The 17,686-nt window shown below is 33.6% G+C and overlaps 1 protein-coding gene and 1 pseudogene across 1 annotated transcript in view; both read left to right on the forward strand.

Moving 5' to 3' along the window:
- The window catches only part of NDUFAF2 (NADH:ubiquinone oxidoreductase complex assembly factor 2), a 124,257-nt gene that overhangs the window by 8,630 nt on the left and 97,941 nt on the right, over window positions 1-17,686 (forward strand). The gene's annotated exons all lie outside the window — the stretch shown is intronic.
- LOC120608401 (uncharacterized) lies at window positions 13,967-14,086 on the forward strand (annotated as a pseudogene).

A 17,686-nucleotide genomic window follows, 5' to 3' on the forward strand; every position in this document is an offset into this window, starting at 1 on the left:
TTACTTCCTCTCAGGTATGAAATATCCTTTTGAATGGATACTTTTATTCATTTATAGATTGAGGTAACTGAGGTCTGAAGAAGCTTTAGCTCAAAGCTTCTAAGAACTCAGGATATATTTTCTCAGTATATTTTAACAAAAATGATAAAGTAATTTTGGAGTATACTCCTTTTTATTAGTATGCACCACACAATAAATACCTTACTCTTCTTTTATATCAGTTGAACTTTCTTTAGTGCCATTGTTATTTTATTTATATGTGTACGTATCTAATGTCTGCTATATTTATAGTTTTTCTTTTGAAAATTATTTATCGGAACCAAGTCAAGTTTTATAGCTAGTTCACAAAACTGAAAACAGCAAGGTTTTATAATGAAAGCACTGCCATATCCCAACGATAATAACCCAGTGCTGTGTTATAATTGTGGCACACGTTCATCAACACAAAGTTTTGGTGACTGCAGTATAGTTTCCAATCAATCTCTTTTGAAACTCATAAAAATGTCTGACCATGTTGTGCAATATTCCTATAACTGTGTATGACTTCACTAAGATGTTTGCATTTAGGCAAGATGTCCAAATGAGGAAAATAATTGAATCATTGGAAATATTGTGAAAACAGTTGGTTAAATTATAAGAAAGGAAAATGGATCAAAGCTAGTGTCAGATTTTAGTCAGCTGTATAACCATTTGTCTAGTTAAATTAGGTATGGTAAAAAGGTTGCTAACATTGGAGTTAAAAACTTAATTGAATTCTGGATAACTAACTTTTGATTTATAAGCTGTAGGGTGAATCTTGATAACCTGTTATGTTATTAGAGTTAGAAAATAAAAGAATTAAGCACAATTATTTACAACTAATAAAATTTTATGTTTTTAAAAAATTATTTTAATGACCATCATTTTACATCAATTAGCAAGTAAAACCTTTTCAGGATCTCCCTTTCTATTCTTACCTTTACTATACTTGGGGATTCTCTCTTCCTATGTTTTTTTTTATTGCTGTTTTTTTTTAATTTATTTATTTTTAATTCTTTAATGTCACCACATATTTGACCTCTTTTATCCCATCTACTTCCCCTCTCCCATGTACCCTCTGGTAACCGCTAGTCTATTGTCCATGTCCATGAGTCTCTGTTTGTTTGTCCTGTTTGTTTGTTGCTTTTAGGTTTATATCTCACATATTAAGTGATACTATGTGGTTTTCAATTTTTTCTGCCCGGCTTATTTCGCTTAGCATGATTATCTCGAGGTCTCTCTATGTTGTTGCAAATGGCAGTATTTCATCTCTTCTTATGGCTGAGCAATATTCCATTGTATAAATGTACCATAGCTTCTTTATCCAATCATCTATTGTAGGACACTTCAGTTGCTTCTATGTCCTGGCCACTGTGAATAATGCTGCTATGAACATTGGTGTGCAAATATCTTTTCAGATACGAGTTTTCAAGTCTTTGGGGTAAATACCCAGCAGAGGGATTGCTAGATCATATGGTAGATCAATTCTTAGTTTTTTGAGAAACCTCCATACTGTTTTTCATAGTGGCTGTACCAATTTGCAGTCCCACCCACAGCGTATGAGGGTACCTGTTTCTCTGCATTCTCTCCAACATTTGTTATTACTTGTCCCGTTGATAACAGCTATTCTAACGGGTGTGAGATGATATCTTATTGTAGTTTTGATTTGCATTTCCCTAATGCTAGCGATCTTTTCATATGTTTGTTGGCTGTTTTGTATGTCTTCTTGGGAGAAGTGTCTGTTCAGGTCCTCTATCCATTTTTTGATTGGATTGTTTGTTTTTTTGTTGTTATTGAGTTTTATGAGTTCTTTGTATATTTTGAATATTAGGCCCTTATCAGAGGTGTTGCTTGCAAATATATTTTCCCATTTGGATGGTTGTCTCTTTCCTCCTATATTTTTTAATTATATGCTTGTGCAAGAACAAAAATTTAAAAATACTTTAAAAAGCAGCCTCCAAATGAGGTATTAATGTCTTGAAAAAAGGCCTATTCACTAGCCACTTGTGAAGTGTCTTGCTAAATTGCAACCAAACTCTTACTGTGACTCTCAGCCAGTAAGTAGCAGCCACCTCTATCATTTTGGGGGAAGAGAAAATAGTCAAGATTTTAAACTCTGGGAGTCTCAGAAGTGAGTCTGGGTCAGATTTGGAGCCAATAGGATTACATTTGTAGCTACTGCCTAAATTGTCAAAAAGCTAACATATTCAGGAATATGGTGGTGGTATTGGGGGGCAATTGTAATCTTGAATGAATGAATAAATAAATCAACAAACCTAAAGCTTTAATTTTAATAAGAAAAATCATAATCATTAACATTTAACTGTGTCCTTTAATAAACTGACACCGAAGGGACAAAAAACTTAATAATCACTTTCTTTTCTTTCTACTGTGTATTATTTTAGAGGGTTATTCTTTTATATCTTTTCTGAAAATTATGAAATAAGATTTGTGGAAACTCCAAATAAATTGTTTCAAGAATAAGAAATTATTGCTGTTTTGGAACTAGAGTAGCCTGATGACCTTTAAAAAATGTTCCCTTGGTTTAATATGTGGAATAAACTTATAGAATTTTATTTTCTCTCAACATACTAAAAACATATTTTTCTCCTATGAATAGGCATGAATGTTGAGAGACTTAATAAAGGCTTTGGCTATTGAGTAAACCATAAAAATGTTATCGAGATTTCAGTCATTTGCTCCCTCCAAAATGAAAGATACTTTTACTCAACCCTAATTTCTGTATCATCCTTTCTTTCTGCAAAAATCCCATTTTGCTCTCCTTCTAATAGTATTCTACACAGTAGGTGATACCTTTCTCTGGCTTCCTTCCCTATAGCGTGACCTAACTGTGGAAAATTCTTTGTCAAGCCTTCCTAAGTCCCTTAATTTTTTTTTTTTTTTTGCTAGATAATTTATTGTTGAAATGAAATTTTTAAGTATAGGAGACCTGTTGTATTCAGAGATTTATGATTTAACATTTTGAATACTACAGTGCGCTGTAGCAACTTTTGTTTTCAGTATACTATGAAGTATGAAACCACTTAACCATCATAGAGGAAGTGAAATTGGAGGCTTTGAGACTACGTATTCTTAATATAGAATCTATGTATTTAAAACCTTAACAGACCAATTAAAGTTTAGTGGAAATAATAGCATGTTACCCTAGATGAGTAAGGAACAGAGGACCTCAAAAATATTTTCTGTATTAATAATCTCCCCAGTAGGTATTATTGTAGGCTGATAAGAAAATCTTTTAAAATATAAATGCCCTTTTGGAGGAGTAAAGCTATCATCAATTCTCACTTTAATCTGGATTGTGTTAACTATTAAGGATAACAATATCAAATTGGATTACAGGACAGTTAAGGTTGGGAGTTGTTTTAGAAGGTTAAGAGAGAGGAGATTGCTTTCTTTGTGAGGCTTACGTCTATGAGGTAGAACACTTTTTAGATACAGAAAGAATGAGGAGACATAAAATGGGAGAGGCATTTGGGAAGGGAAGTTGAAAGATCAAGGTAGACTTTGTAATTTTGTTCAGAATCCTGGTTGTGTCTCCTTGAAAATCACCTTTCGCTTTCACAGACATAATCTTCTGTAGGTCCTTGTAGAATCTCAGACCCCATCCCAGACCTACTGAATTAGCATCTTCATTTTCACAAGATCTACAGCTGATTCACATGCACGCTAAAGTTTGAGGAGCACTACTGCAAGTAACTGATAATCTGTGTCAAGCAAACATGGTTAGTTTAGAAAACAGCCTTCCTACCTTCCACACCCCTAGGCGCTCCTCTCCACTCCCTTTTCTGCCCTTTTAATTTGACCATCCTAGTCCAGGCTACTTTAAACTCTTATTTTTCAGCTCAGTGTTTTATATCCTTGGTACTTCCCTGTTGACACAGGGAGAGAAGGAAGAGAGGAAGATGTACTGAAGAATATACCACCTAAAAGAGGTTGATGAAATAAGTCAAATTTCTCACTTGTATGACCCTCATCACCTACCTTATGATTTATCAGATAGTAGAAAATTTTCTTCTGTACAACCTTTTGGAAGATATTCCCTGTAAACTCAGAGAGCCTTTCATGTAAGGAAGTGGGATTATTATATCCTGGGGCACTCTGGAATAGAGCTTTTGCATGGTAGTGTTCTTGCAGTACCTAATACAAGGGCTGATCACTTCCTGCTGGGGGACTGATTCTGTTGCTGCTCATAAGTGTTCTGCTTCTCTGACTGATTTGGGCAAAGAAGCAGACTTTTCATATCTCATGAGTAAATTTCAAGCAGCATCTAATTTTAATGGCAGCATTGGTACCAAAGAAGGTACTTCTTTCCCTCTTAAAAGTTAAAATGATAGATATTTCCATGATCATACCATGCTTTTAAAATTTCTGACCCTCTATCTTTTAATGTCATTGTATTGTGAGTTGTAAATAAATCCCTTAACAGTGTTCATTGTTGAGAGCAGTGTCCTTGATAGAGCAGAGCTAACTGGGTTATGTTTTAGCTATTAGGTGATTAGTGAGAATAAACTAGAAAAAGAAAAAAGAAGGAAAAAAATAATCTCCTCTACTTTTTATAATATGGGGGTAAAAAAATAATTCCTAAGAGTTTTCTTCCTTAAAAGTATCTTGAAATTGAGTCTTGCAAATAGCTTCAAAGTTGGAACTAACGTAAAATAGTATTTTACCCGGTCACATCTTTCATTTTCTCATTTCCATGTATTATTTCCTAAATTAATAAAGCAAGAGAACACGAGGGTCATTTGCAGCAAACACTAAGCATTCATACAATTTCCAATGAAATCTTTATAGTATTCGTGGCTATGAGGTTACTAGTAATGATTGCAGATGGCTGTAGCTATGTAGTAAACTGTCTTCTTCGTTACTAGGCCCAAGTTTATTAGCTATTGCTAACAATTGATATATATATCTTGAGAGTAGAAACTAGTGCCTTTTTTGTCACTTTTTCTTCTTTTACCACCCTTCTGTTCCTAGTGATGATAAGTTAAAGAGGAAGATCGATAGTGCTATCTCAGTACCATATAAGTTTATGATGAGGATTACCTGAAATTGGTTTGTGAGAATCGGAAGAACCTCCATTTTTTTTCATGCCAGCACCAGGAAGAGGGTGCTTAAAATCAGTACCAGCTCAGGGTATCATCCCCACCAAAGATGTAAACTCACATTATGATGCCATTGCTATTGAGAAAGCATTTAGGAAACTTTAGATCAAACTAAAGATCTTAGAGTAGTGTTTCTTATCCAAACTCTTTTGTGCTTATGCTTTGAGCACTGGAGAAATATACAGTTTAAATGGAAAGCTATAGACCAATGGACTAGAACTGAGAGTTCAGAAATAAACCCATACATCCATAAACAATTGATTTGCAGCAAGAGTGCTAAAACCATTCTATGGGGGAAAAGACTAGTTTCTTCAACAAATGGTACTGAAACAATTAGATATCTACATGCAAAAGAATGAAGTTAGACTTCCATCTCAAACCACATAACAAAAATTAACTCTAAATGGATTAACCATCTTATATAGGAGCTACAATTATAACACTCCTAGACATAAATCTTCATTGAATTTGGCAGTGGATTCTTAGTTTTGACACTGAAAGCAAGTCAACAAAAGAAAAAATAGATAAATTGGATTTCATCAAAATTAAAAACTTTTGTCCATCAAAAGACATAGCAAGAAAGTGAAATGGCAACCTACAGAATGGGAGAAAATATTTGCAAATTATATATCCTGTAAGGATCTAGTATCCAAACGACAAAAAAAGTAGTAATTGTATTTAGAAATGGTTAAAGGATTCGAATAGATATTATTCCAAAGAAGACATACAAATGACCAACAAGCACATGAATGGATGCTTAACATCACTAGTCATTATAGAAGTGCAAATCAAAACAACGAGATACCATTTCACACCCACTTAAGATGGCTATAATAAAAAAATGAAAAATAAGTGATGGTAAAGACATGAAGAAATTGGAACCCTCATACATTGCTTGCAACAGTGTAAAATGGTACAGTTGCTCTAGAAAACAGTTTGGTGGTTTCTAAAAAAGTTAAACAGAATTACCATGTGATCCAGCAATTCTACTTCTAAGTATTTATTCAAAAGAATTGATACAGGAATTCAAACATACTTGCAAACAAATGTTAACTGTCACTGTTCACAGTAGCCAGAAGGTGAAAACAACCTAAATGTTCGTCTGCAGGTGAATGGAAAAACAAATCGTGGTATATACAGACGATGGGATATTACTCAGCCATAAAAAGAAACAAAGTACTGATACCTAGTATAACATGGATGAACCTGTGAACATATTGTCCTACATAAAAGAAGCCAGACACGAAAGGTCACAAATATTGTATGTTTCCATTTACATGAAATACCCAGAGTACACACAGAAACAGAAAGCAGAGAGCAGGGTTTTTCTTTGGGGTCAGAGGGAATGAAGATATTTTGGAACTAGATACAGGGGGTGATTGCACAGCATTTTGATTGTAATTGCCACTGAACTGTGCACTTTAAGATAGTTAATTTTATGTGAATTTCATCTTGATTTTTTAAAAAGGGATAATTGGTTATACTAGTATATAGGGATAATGCTGTCAATATCAGCATATCAAATACAGTTTATTTTGGAAAATGTGTGTTGTGGAGTCAGAGTACTTTATTCTGGAACTATTTAGAAAGTTCTCAAAGAACTAGATGTCCTATGATTTTGCTTTGTTGTATAGTGTTTTTGTTTTTTTGCCTTTTACAAATCAGAAAAGCTAATATTTAGAATTTCAGATTGAGGGAAATTTTTTTTTGGCTAGAATTTACATAATTTCTGGTGAAAAAATAAAAAATATTAGAAGATAATATGATTGAAGAAATAATTAAAATTGTTATAAATGATTGCAAGAGTATTACAAAATCTTCAATAGTGTTGAAGGATCCAATGCTTAGCATTGAAAATGTGCTGATCATCTGCCCTGCAAGAAGGATAAACAAAGGGGTCAAAAGAGCTTTAGTTTCTAGTGCTCCTCTTCACTGAGAGATGACTAGATTTAATGTTCATTTGCCACATATGGTTTCATTAAAAACACTTCAGCTTTTCTCTGCCCCATTAGAAGCTTTATACTTAGAGAAGTAAATGCAGCCTCCCATCAGACTTGCCAGAATTTCTGTCTGTACTGTTCGTTCAAAAGTTATCTTTCAATACTTTCTAAACCATGTTTAGAAATGCTTTATTCATAAATTAGCTTATTTCATGTTTAAAGTCAGTAAATGATATGCTGATATTATGTTTGATAAGAAAACATACAGATACCAAATAAGAATCTTAAATATCTGTTGACACTTGACAATGAAATGCAAATAGAAGTAGACTTAACCAGATAAAAAAAAAGACACTGCTTCCTTCAAGTTAGCCCTTTTGGCTCTCTCCCTGCCCTCATTTAAGAAGACCCGGGACTCCCACCTGCTCTTTTAGTCTGTGGATTAAAATTTTTCACCTGGCTCCTTGGCGATGGTCCATCAACCTCTGTTAGCCCCATGACTAGTGACCACTGGAGATCAAACACCAGAATATGTGAAATGTTTTGTGAAATCTTTTGTTTCACGTTACCTATTAAATGTTTGCTCATATTAGTATAAGAATGATTACAGAATGACAATGAGAGATATGGTTAACAGAGAGTAGGTAATAGTGTGGCTGGAAACCATAAAGCAACTTATGTTTAAATAAGAGAGAAAGCATAAGGATAAGCGAAAGGGACAAAACATGATTTCTAGTTCACTTCTTATTCTTCTGTGAATCATTACCATATCATACCATGGCCTTTTTCTAGCAACAGACTTTCTTTGGGCATCAAGCCACCACATGATACTATTCCTAAAGGTTCTATTCTTATTCTCTTTCCTTGGCAGAAACACCCCAGGGAGGGAGCCAACTCTAGTTCCCCTTTCCCAATTACCTTCTAACTATTTCTTCTATCCCACATTCCCAGCTATTCCCCTCAAGGCTTTTCTCTGTCTAATAAGTCCAGATGGGCCCAACCTCCTTATACTTTTACTTTTAGGTTATATTTGTCTTCTATATCTTTTTAATGAGCTCCGTTTCACATTTGCCTGTGTTTAAAAATGATTGGTAGAATGCAAAGAATGGCTTCCCTGTGCAACTTTATTTCTAAAGGGAATACCACTATGAAGACTTTGCACCAATATAGACTCGTAATTCATTGTGCCTATGGTATCTGCATTCCATTAATATTTTGTAGAGTTGCACTGAACATATTTTTCTTACCTGTGCTGTTCTGATAGTCTTGGGAGGCATAATTCAGTTGGTCTTCAATCCTTATTAAATATAGTTTTATTGGAAGTCATGTCTGATAAAATAGTCTTATCACTTTAGATATTTAGTAAAATCTTACTACATTGTAATGAATGGCTTAATAAATAAAAAGAAGTCAGAATTTTACTTACCTATAAAATCTTTTTTTTTCTTTTTTTGGTGCCGAAACCTGGGAATGTATAAAATCTTTTTATATTAGAGACATATTTTCTTTTTTACCTCTTTGTCTTTTAGGTACTAAGCTCAGGATTCATTCTGCTGGCATCCTCAGTCATCATCTGCATCCCCTGACCAGACCTTATACAGTCACCTTATAACACAGGAGTGTTGTTGGCCCAAAGTCAACTAAGATTATACCTTAAAAACAAAAAATAACAAACCCTGCTTAATCAAGGCATCCTTACCTACCCTCAAAAACTGATATCTTCATATTTCCTCTGCAGCTGGACTAAAGTTTTAATGACTTGAGAAAGAGTGGAAATGATTGATAGGAAGACTGAGGTGAGAGTGTAGGAGATATAAACTGCCTGCTTGTATCAGCTCTAGGAATGAGAAAGAGCTGGCTAGGAAAGTACCAAGCAGGACAGTATTGTCATAAAGTGGAATTAGAAATCATGGAAGAGTAAAAAGGAGTTCATTTCCTTAGTTCACAACTCACAAGGTCAGTTATTAATTTTAAATTGTCAGATAGGTCTCCTTTTAGTTACTTGTTCTATGAGTTCACTGTAATCATAGCTTAAAATAAGGAATAAAGTTTTAGTTTAATAACTCACTTCTCTGTCAGATTAAACAAGGAGGGCATTCAACCCTAACTCCTTTGAGTCCTAAGTAGTCATATATTTTTTTATTCATATTTAAGATTATAAAAATCTTGGAAATGTGGTTTTATAATTCAAAATCTATCATATTTAAGACAATGTGTAAGTTCAAGGGCATTGGAATCAGTATAATTTATGGTTCTTTTTTTCCTCTCAGCTTGAATAACTTCAAATTCAGTGAAGTGTTGTTTGGCTTTTCTTACCCAAATTGTACACTTATCTGATCCACTTCAATAGTTGCCTATTTTCCCTTTCAGAAATGTCTGTTCTCTCACCAGGAGAATAAAACATTGTGCAGATGTAAGTTGGATACAATGATGCCAATATAATATATGCACTGTTCAATAATTTATTTTGTATCTGGAGTGATGCATCTGTTTCTTTCTTGTGGGAGGGGGTTTGAGCTTCGTTTCAATGTCATTTTAGGTACTGGTCCAATTCCTCCATCCAGTTAACCGAAAATGAAAATTTCCATCTGTTCAATTGCCATTCAGAGGAATGTTTTAACTCTAAAGCACATTATGACAACTTAAATTGACAGCATAATCTGACTTTTTTCTTTTATTTCCTCTTCAGATTCTCTTGAGCTTTAACAAGAGAGTATACTTTTTTATAGCTGCCTAAGATTATAAGATTTACTATTCTCTCTAGTAACTGTAGACCAGTAGAGCCTGAATGGCTGTCCACTATTTGCTGCTGTATTATGTATTTTTTTCTGTCCATTAGTGACCTTACAGAAAACATACTTGTTAGCATGTTATTAACAGAACAATGCAAACATAGCATTCTCTTTCTATAAGACTAAATGTCTGCCAGTACTATTTGGCATTCCATTGAATGCAGACTCCTTCCAATCGACTTTTGGAAAAGTATAGTTGCAGACTGATTTTTATTGATTATTCTGTACTTTAGAAAACTGGCTAAGGAGGCCTTTGGAATATACTGTCTCTAAAGTTTTTAACTCTTAAAGTACTAAGAATATTGTCTCAGATAAATTTTGTTGCTGAAATGGCAGAAAGATTTCTGCTATTAATATTCCAATTTAAATTAACCACCACCACACACAAAAAAGCCTACTTATGAACCAGGTAACATTTTTAGGTGCAGTGAATTAATCAAATCCTTTCCCTCAAATGAAGGATTGTATCCTTGGAGCAACATGACAAGGTTAAAATAACTAATTTTCATGATAATGGCATAGAAATGCACTAAAACTTTAGCTATGCCAAACCCCAGAAAAAAAATTATTCTGGGTAGCTGGGTTTCTTTGAAGTAATCATCTCTGACAGAGTCTGTATTGGTTCTTGTTTCTTCTTGAAGAGATTATATGATGGTACAAATTACAATAATGACCACCATTTACTTTTCTATTCTGTAAAATGTTAGTGCTTTCATAATGTGAGAGAGGAACAAACTTTCTTCTACCTGCCAAGGTTCTTTTGGTTGGTCTAATGATCAGATAGACATGAGACAGATTAGCAAGAGAAAATAACTAAATTTAATACATAAATATATATAGGAACCTCCACACATATGAGAGTCAGAGACCCCACATAAAGGACAAGTTCAGAGATAGAAAGGGGAATTGAGGTATATAAGACATCCTGAGCTAGGGATGAAGTAATGAACGTTGGGGGCTTCAAAGGATCATTGCAGGATGATAAGAAGAGCAGATGTTTCGTTAAAACCTTGCCGTTCTGTTCCATTCTGTATAGGTAGGTCAAGAAGAGATTATCGCTGATAATCTTTTATTATGGGCAAGGCCCCTAATTCAACTTCTTCTAGGTAGTTAAAGGGACAGGCAGACGTTTCTCTTGAGCTTGAAGCTAAAATTGCCCTTAGCCCATATAATCCACATACATAGAAACACATCTTGGGGTGACTCGTTCTGAATTCCAACAATAACCCTTTGGAGATAGTATAATTGGGCTGTTCGCATTTATCTTATTTATCCTACATGGTTTTGCTCACTGAGTTTTTGTGTCATTATTTTTCCCTTTTCCCTTTTCCCATGCTATTGGCTTACAGATATCTTTTTTTTACCTTCCAATGTCTCATGTAGCTTTCTATAGCAAACATGATTTCCTATGGATCAAATCAATGAATAAGAATATTATATTTCAATGATATATTATGCTACCCAGGTTAAAGGATAATACTTGTAAACTGAAATAGATGTTTTCTTATAGTGCAAAGTCTTTGATATGGATAACCAAATGTAGACTTCTCAGTATATGGAGTATTTAAAAAGCATTGTTTATGAAATCCACTGGACTATCATGTAAGGGAGTAAAAGAGCATTTTTGAGTCTTTAAACATCAGAATGGAAAGATTCCAGATCTTAGATATTTTTAACTGTAATAATAGGAAAATTTATATTTTTATATACTTTATGAGAGCCTAGGTAAATTTGAATTTAGTATTTGAAGTTTTGGGGATCTCATGGTCCTACAAATGCACTTGTTAAGCTGTTATTGGTGTCTCAGCTTCATTGGGAATGCTTTAATTTGTCATAGTCTACCCTTAAGGACAATTTACTTGGGAAATGTAACTAGAGAGCATTTAAGATATATCATTTAAAGGATTATAATTTATTATAATTCCAGGACTATAGATGTTTATGTTTTAAAAGCATTTGAAAACTTTCTACTTAATCACCTAAAAAAAGAAAAAGGAAGAGAAGAAAAGAGATAGGGGAGTGAGGGAAGAAGGGAAGGAGAGAGGGAGGTAAAAAGTGAGGGGAGAAAGAGAGAAAGGAAAGGAAAAGGGAAGAAGGCAGGAAAAAAAGAAGGGAAAAAAAAGTTGGAGTCAGCTCAGTCTTATGGGAAATAGTAGTATAATAAAGATAAGAAAAAATTGTGAGAGTTCAGAAGTTGTATGTCTAACTTTCAGTGCTGAGGAAGACTGAAAGAAAGAAACAAGCTATGGTTCTTGAAAGCTGAGTAATTTTTTAAACAGAAAAAGAAGGGTTGTTGAATTGGAGAAGTATTCATTCTAGCAAGAGAGAATGGCATGAATTGGTTCTGTACCTACAGATACTCACATACTATTTTTGTTTATTGTTCCAGTACCTAAGAACTTATGTTACTTTATTAAGTATATATAGATAGCGTATTGTACACGCAGCAATGTACTAGGAGATACAGAGGTGCAAAAATAAGTTAGAGCCAACCCTGACCTCACAAATTGTATGATGTAGTTGAGAAACTCTAAGGATGGGCAGCCAGTCAGACCTGGATTTGAATTGTAGCTCAACAACTCAGTGATTCTTTGAGTCACTCAGAAAAATTTATTGAGCACCTTTGAGTCATTCAGAAATATTTATTGAGTATTAGGCTAAGTGCTGAAATATTGTGGCAAACAAGATATTAAAGGTACATGTTATCTCATGCATTCTAATTTTCCTCTCAGCTTTGTTGTGATTTAATTGAAACACAACATCATGTAAGTTTAATGTATATAACATAATGACTTCATAACATATATTGAGAAATGATTACCACATTAGGGTTAGTTAACACTTTCGTCACTACACATAATTACTTTGTGTGTGTGTGTAGTGAGAACATTTATGATCTCTTTTAGCAATTTCGTTGACTGTACTTCCTATGTAGTACATTATATGCCCAGAACTTATTTATCTTATAACTGGAAATTTGTACCCTTTGACCAGCATCTTCCCATTTCCTCCATACCCCACTCCTGGCAACTACCATTCTACTCTGTTATTATGAGTTCAGCTTCTCAAATTCTATGCATGAGATCTTGCAGTTTTTATCTTTCTCTCTTTCACTTAGCATAATGACTTCAAGATCCATCCATGTTCTCATGAATGGTAGGATTGCCTTCTTTCTCATAGGCTGAATAACATTCCATTGAATATATCTACCACATCTTCTTTATTTATTTGTCCATTGACAGAGACTTAGCTTGCTTCTATATCTTGGCTAACATGAATAACACCTCAATGAACATGGGAGTACAGATAACTCTTTGAGATACCAATTTCATTTCCTTTGGCTGTATACCCAGGGGTAGGATTTCTGGTTCTGTTTTTCATTTTTTGAGGAACCCCCATACTGTTTTCCATAGTGGCTGTACCAATTTACATTCCTGCCAACAGTGCGTAAGGGTTCCCTTTTTTCCACATCCTTGCCAACACTTATCTCTCTTCTTTTTGATAATAGCCATTCTAACAGATGTCAGGTATCATGGCATTCTAATTTTAGAAGAAGGAGACAGACAACAAATATATAAACAATATTCCATCAGATAATTAGAAGTGCTATGAAGAAATAAACTGGAATATGTGATAAACAAGTTAGGGAGAGAGACATGTGGATTTTTCTTTTGATTGGATTATCGGAAAAGGCCTTAACGCAGGAATGATTTTCTATTCCTAGAACAGAAAGAAGGCTTATAGCTAGACTACCGAGCAAAGTGGGGAGTAGTATAAAGTAAGATCAGAGGTAGTCTGAGGCCAGATCAATTAGGATTGATTGATTATGGTAGCAAGTTTGATTTTTATTTTAAATATATTTGGAAGCTATTGGAAGATTTTAAATAGGTCTTGCTGTTTAAAATATGATGAAATTATATGATTTGACTTTTAGCTTTTTAATTAAAAAAAAATAGCCTTTTTGTTTGTTTGTTTTGGTAAATTCGATGTCCAAATAGAAGTAGAGAATGAGTTATCCAATTTGACTTTTTTGTTTAATCTAGAAAATAAGAATACAAAATAAAATTGATATTGGCTAGTAATCTCAATCCAAAAATACTGGTAGTGCCACCCTGAATGAGCCCAATCCCATCTGATCTCGGAAGCTAAGCAGGGTCGGGCCTGATTAGTACTTGGATGGGAGATCACCTAGGAAGACGAGGTACTGTAGGCGTAAAAAATAAAAAATACGGGATTGTAAGCTGACAGTCTGTGAGGTCAACCAAGGGTTGTGTCACCTAAAAAATAAATAGAAATAAATAAATAAATAAAAATTTGCTTCCAAAAATACTAGTAGTGTCTTCTCTACTAAATCAAATGTTCCTCAAAGATAGATTTTTTTTTACACAAATGTTTATAGCAGCTTTACTTGTTTTTTTAAATAATTTAAAATGATATACAACTATTTTCTTTTATTAGTGATTTAATATTCCAATTAAATGTTTCTCTATATTCAAGTTCACCTTTGAGCAATATAGTTGCTCAATGTGACGACATCACGTAATGCTTATTTAATGCTTACCAAATTTCATACACTAACACACACACACTTTCTTTTTTAATATATTTTTAATTAAAATTATTGAGGTGATATTGGTTAATTAAATCAAATGTTTCAAGTGTACAATCAGTAATACGTCATGTGTATGTATACTGCATTGTGTAGATGTTATATTTATTTTTGTATCCTCAGTACCTTAGCAGGGTAACTTGTACCTTTATAGGTGAATAACATTCTGCCTATGGAGGAACACACAGTGTCTAAGTGATCAAGTAACACCAGTCATGGAGAGATATATGCAAAGAGCTATTTCAGACCAAAGATATATATAAGAAGTTAAAGCATTTCTGAGATAGGGTGGGCTATCCATAGCACTGAATTCAGGATAGTCCAGTGAAGTCTTGAGGTCAACCTCATTCCGGATACTAGAATGCTAATCCTATATGGCTATAAAAATGCCCATTACTTTGACAGGACCTGTACATTTATTCTTTTAATTAGAAAATATGTTTAACAAATAATGATCATTCCTGGGGATATGTCTAGAGAATGTACTGAAGTGTGGGTATTACCATCTAGTTAGTTAATGTTATAATAGAAACATGACCTTTTATTTACTTAAATTCAGTGATCATTTTGGTCAAAGCATTTGACTCATCAGAGCTTCCAAAAATACTAGTAACACTAGTTTCAAATCTGAAGTTTTGAAACAATGCGGTAGAAAGAAGCTGTCAATCAGTATTTAGTTCTTAAGGGACTGATGTTCACATTTCTCAAACCTTGTTATCTGGTATTAATTTCTGAAAGCAGTCTTCGTAAAAAAAAGACTAACAAGCATGTGTATACAGATAGCAAAGGTATATATATATATATTTTTTTTATTTAATAACACCTAAAATTTGTATGGCACTTAACATACAGCCTTCAGGCTACTTTATTTATATCTTATTCCTCTTGAAGTTCAAAGTAATCTCAAGATCTTAGAAAAATTGCTTAAATTCACTGAACCTTAGTTTCATTACCTATAAAATAAGGATGATTCCACCTATCTTGAAGCACTGTGAGTAGTAAATGAGTAAATGGTGTACAGTAAATGGTCAATAAATGGTAGTATTGTTATCATTACCTTCGTCATAATATTAGTCAGATATTTTAGACACATATTGGCTAGTTGACTTAGCTAGTAAGTGACAGAATCAGAATGTGAACATAGGCCCTTCTCACTCCAAAGCTCATTTTTGTCTTTCTATTGTTACCTCTTCCATAGAGGCAGATCACATTAAACTATGAAGAAAATAGCATTGAATAGAACTTTGAAAGATAGGTTGCATTTGTACTATCCAACGCTTTTTACAGACTGCCTGCCTTGTCTTTCTCATCAATATTATTTCTAATATTATTTTCCTAAATAAATGATAAAATGTGTCTTTCATTTGTGCTTCTCCCTTTCTACTGTTTATGTCTTCCTATATTATCATTTCTAAGTGTCATGTATGTCATTTATCTTTTACTTTGATCTTTACCACTAATCCATGTTCATTATGGATTACCGGCAAGTCATTACATTTTGTTAAGTCTCTAGCAGTGTTTTCAGATCATGGAGTATTTTTAGGTGTAACAAGATAGAAGTATTCCGAAGCCAATAATTTTGGGGAACAATTTGTTCAACAGAGTTACATAGATTATCTAACAAAATGAAGAATTTCTTGGAGCTTTTTATTTGCTCTTGTGTACTGGGAATCTCCAAGAAGGAAGGTGGGTGTATAGTGGGCAGGATATAGTTTCCCTTAAACCTAGGATTCCTTGGTTAAATTAGTTTTGGGTGGGTAACACTAGAGCATTGAGGCTGGGGGCACCATCACTGTTTAGTGCCAGTGAGATACATGATGCCAGTTGTAGAAGCTAGTGCTTGGTTGTGGGAGCAGTGAGGTTCTCACTGGACTAGTTCTGTGGCATTCTCCATGGTTTTCTCCTTCATTACAGTTTCTGAGCCTGTTTCTTCAGCCTCGCAACAATTCCGTGAACTATCTAACATTTTCTTTTTGGTTTAAACTAAGCAAAGGTTTCTATTGCCTGCAGTTAAGATCCTTTACTGATAGAGTCATGATTGGTCTTCTCTAGCAGTGAGGGCTTTCTTCTTATCATTTATTCCGATAGTGCCTAGCATCTCAATATAGCCTAGCACAATGCCTGGCACATTAAATAGGTGCTCAGTATTTTTTAATTTTTTTAATAAATGAGGAATCCATGCCTCTGATCTCAACTTTCTTACCTATGCCAGTAATTTTACTCTAGCTCCATTAATCTACTGAAACTGCTCTTGGTAAGATCACTACTGGTATTCTACTTTACAAATCACTCTAACTTGATTAACTTCTTTAAAGCTTTGATCACACTATTTTTCTCATTTTACCATTCTATTTTCTTTCAGGTTCTGAAACTATTCCTCATTATCTGCCAGTTCATATCTTAGTGTTCCCCCAGAATTCTTTATTTAGCTCACCCACTCCTATGGCATCAAAATCTAATATGACGACTGCTAACCCTTATCTATCTTCCACCCAGACCTCTCCCTTGAACTTTAAACCACTATATCCAAGTGCCTGCTTAATATCTCCATCTGGATATCCTACAAATCTGTCAAAATCAAGATGTCATACATGTCTAAAATTAAACAAATTTTGTTGTTAGTCCCCAACAGACGGATATTGTAGATATGGCTGTCATCTAAATCATTTACGGGCGAGGTAGACGGGAAAAAAGAAAAAAAATTTAAATAATTTCTTCAATTAAGAATATTAATTAAAAATCATTTGCTTAAACTAATTCTCAGCAGATTAGCTGAAATTGTTAATATGCATGTATAAATTCAGTTCAGATTTATTCTCACTTTTTCTTTCTTTAGTACTTTGTTTTTCTTGTAGTGTACAATTAAAGACTTTATAATTTCCAAAATTCTGTTTAGTGCCAGGACTATACTATTGAATGTAGACACAAATAATAATATATATTAGTATTGTATATTGAAAAGACTTAAATTGTAGAATGCATTGGCATCTATATTTGTCTACTTTAAGAAATCATTTATTACATTTTAAACTATTTTAATTTATCATTTATTTAATAGAAATTTTAATCTTTTCAAAGTAGAATGAGTATCTTAGCTTTCAGAAAAATGTGGTATAAAACATACAAAGAAATGGGACATAATAATTGAAAAGATAGACTAAGTCACATTTATTTCATATATAAAAACTATAATCTCATTCACTT

The sequence above is a fragment of the Pteropus medius genome, unplaced genomic scaffold, assembly GCF_902729225.1.
Source record: "Pteropus medius unplaced genomic scaffold, Ma_sr-lr_union100, whole genome shotgun sequence".
In the NCBI taxonomy this organism is placed as follows: Eukaryota; Metazoa; Chordata; class Mammalia; order Chiroptera; family Pteropodidae; genus Pteropus; species Pteropus medius.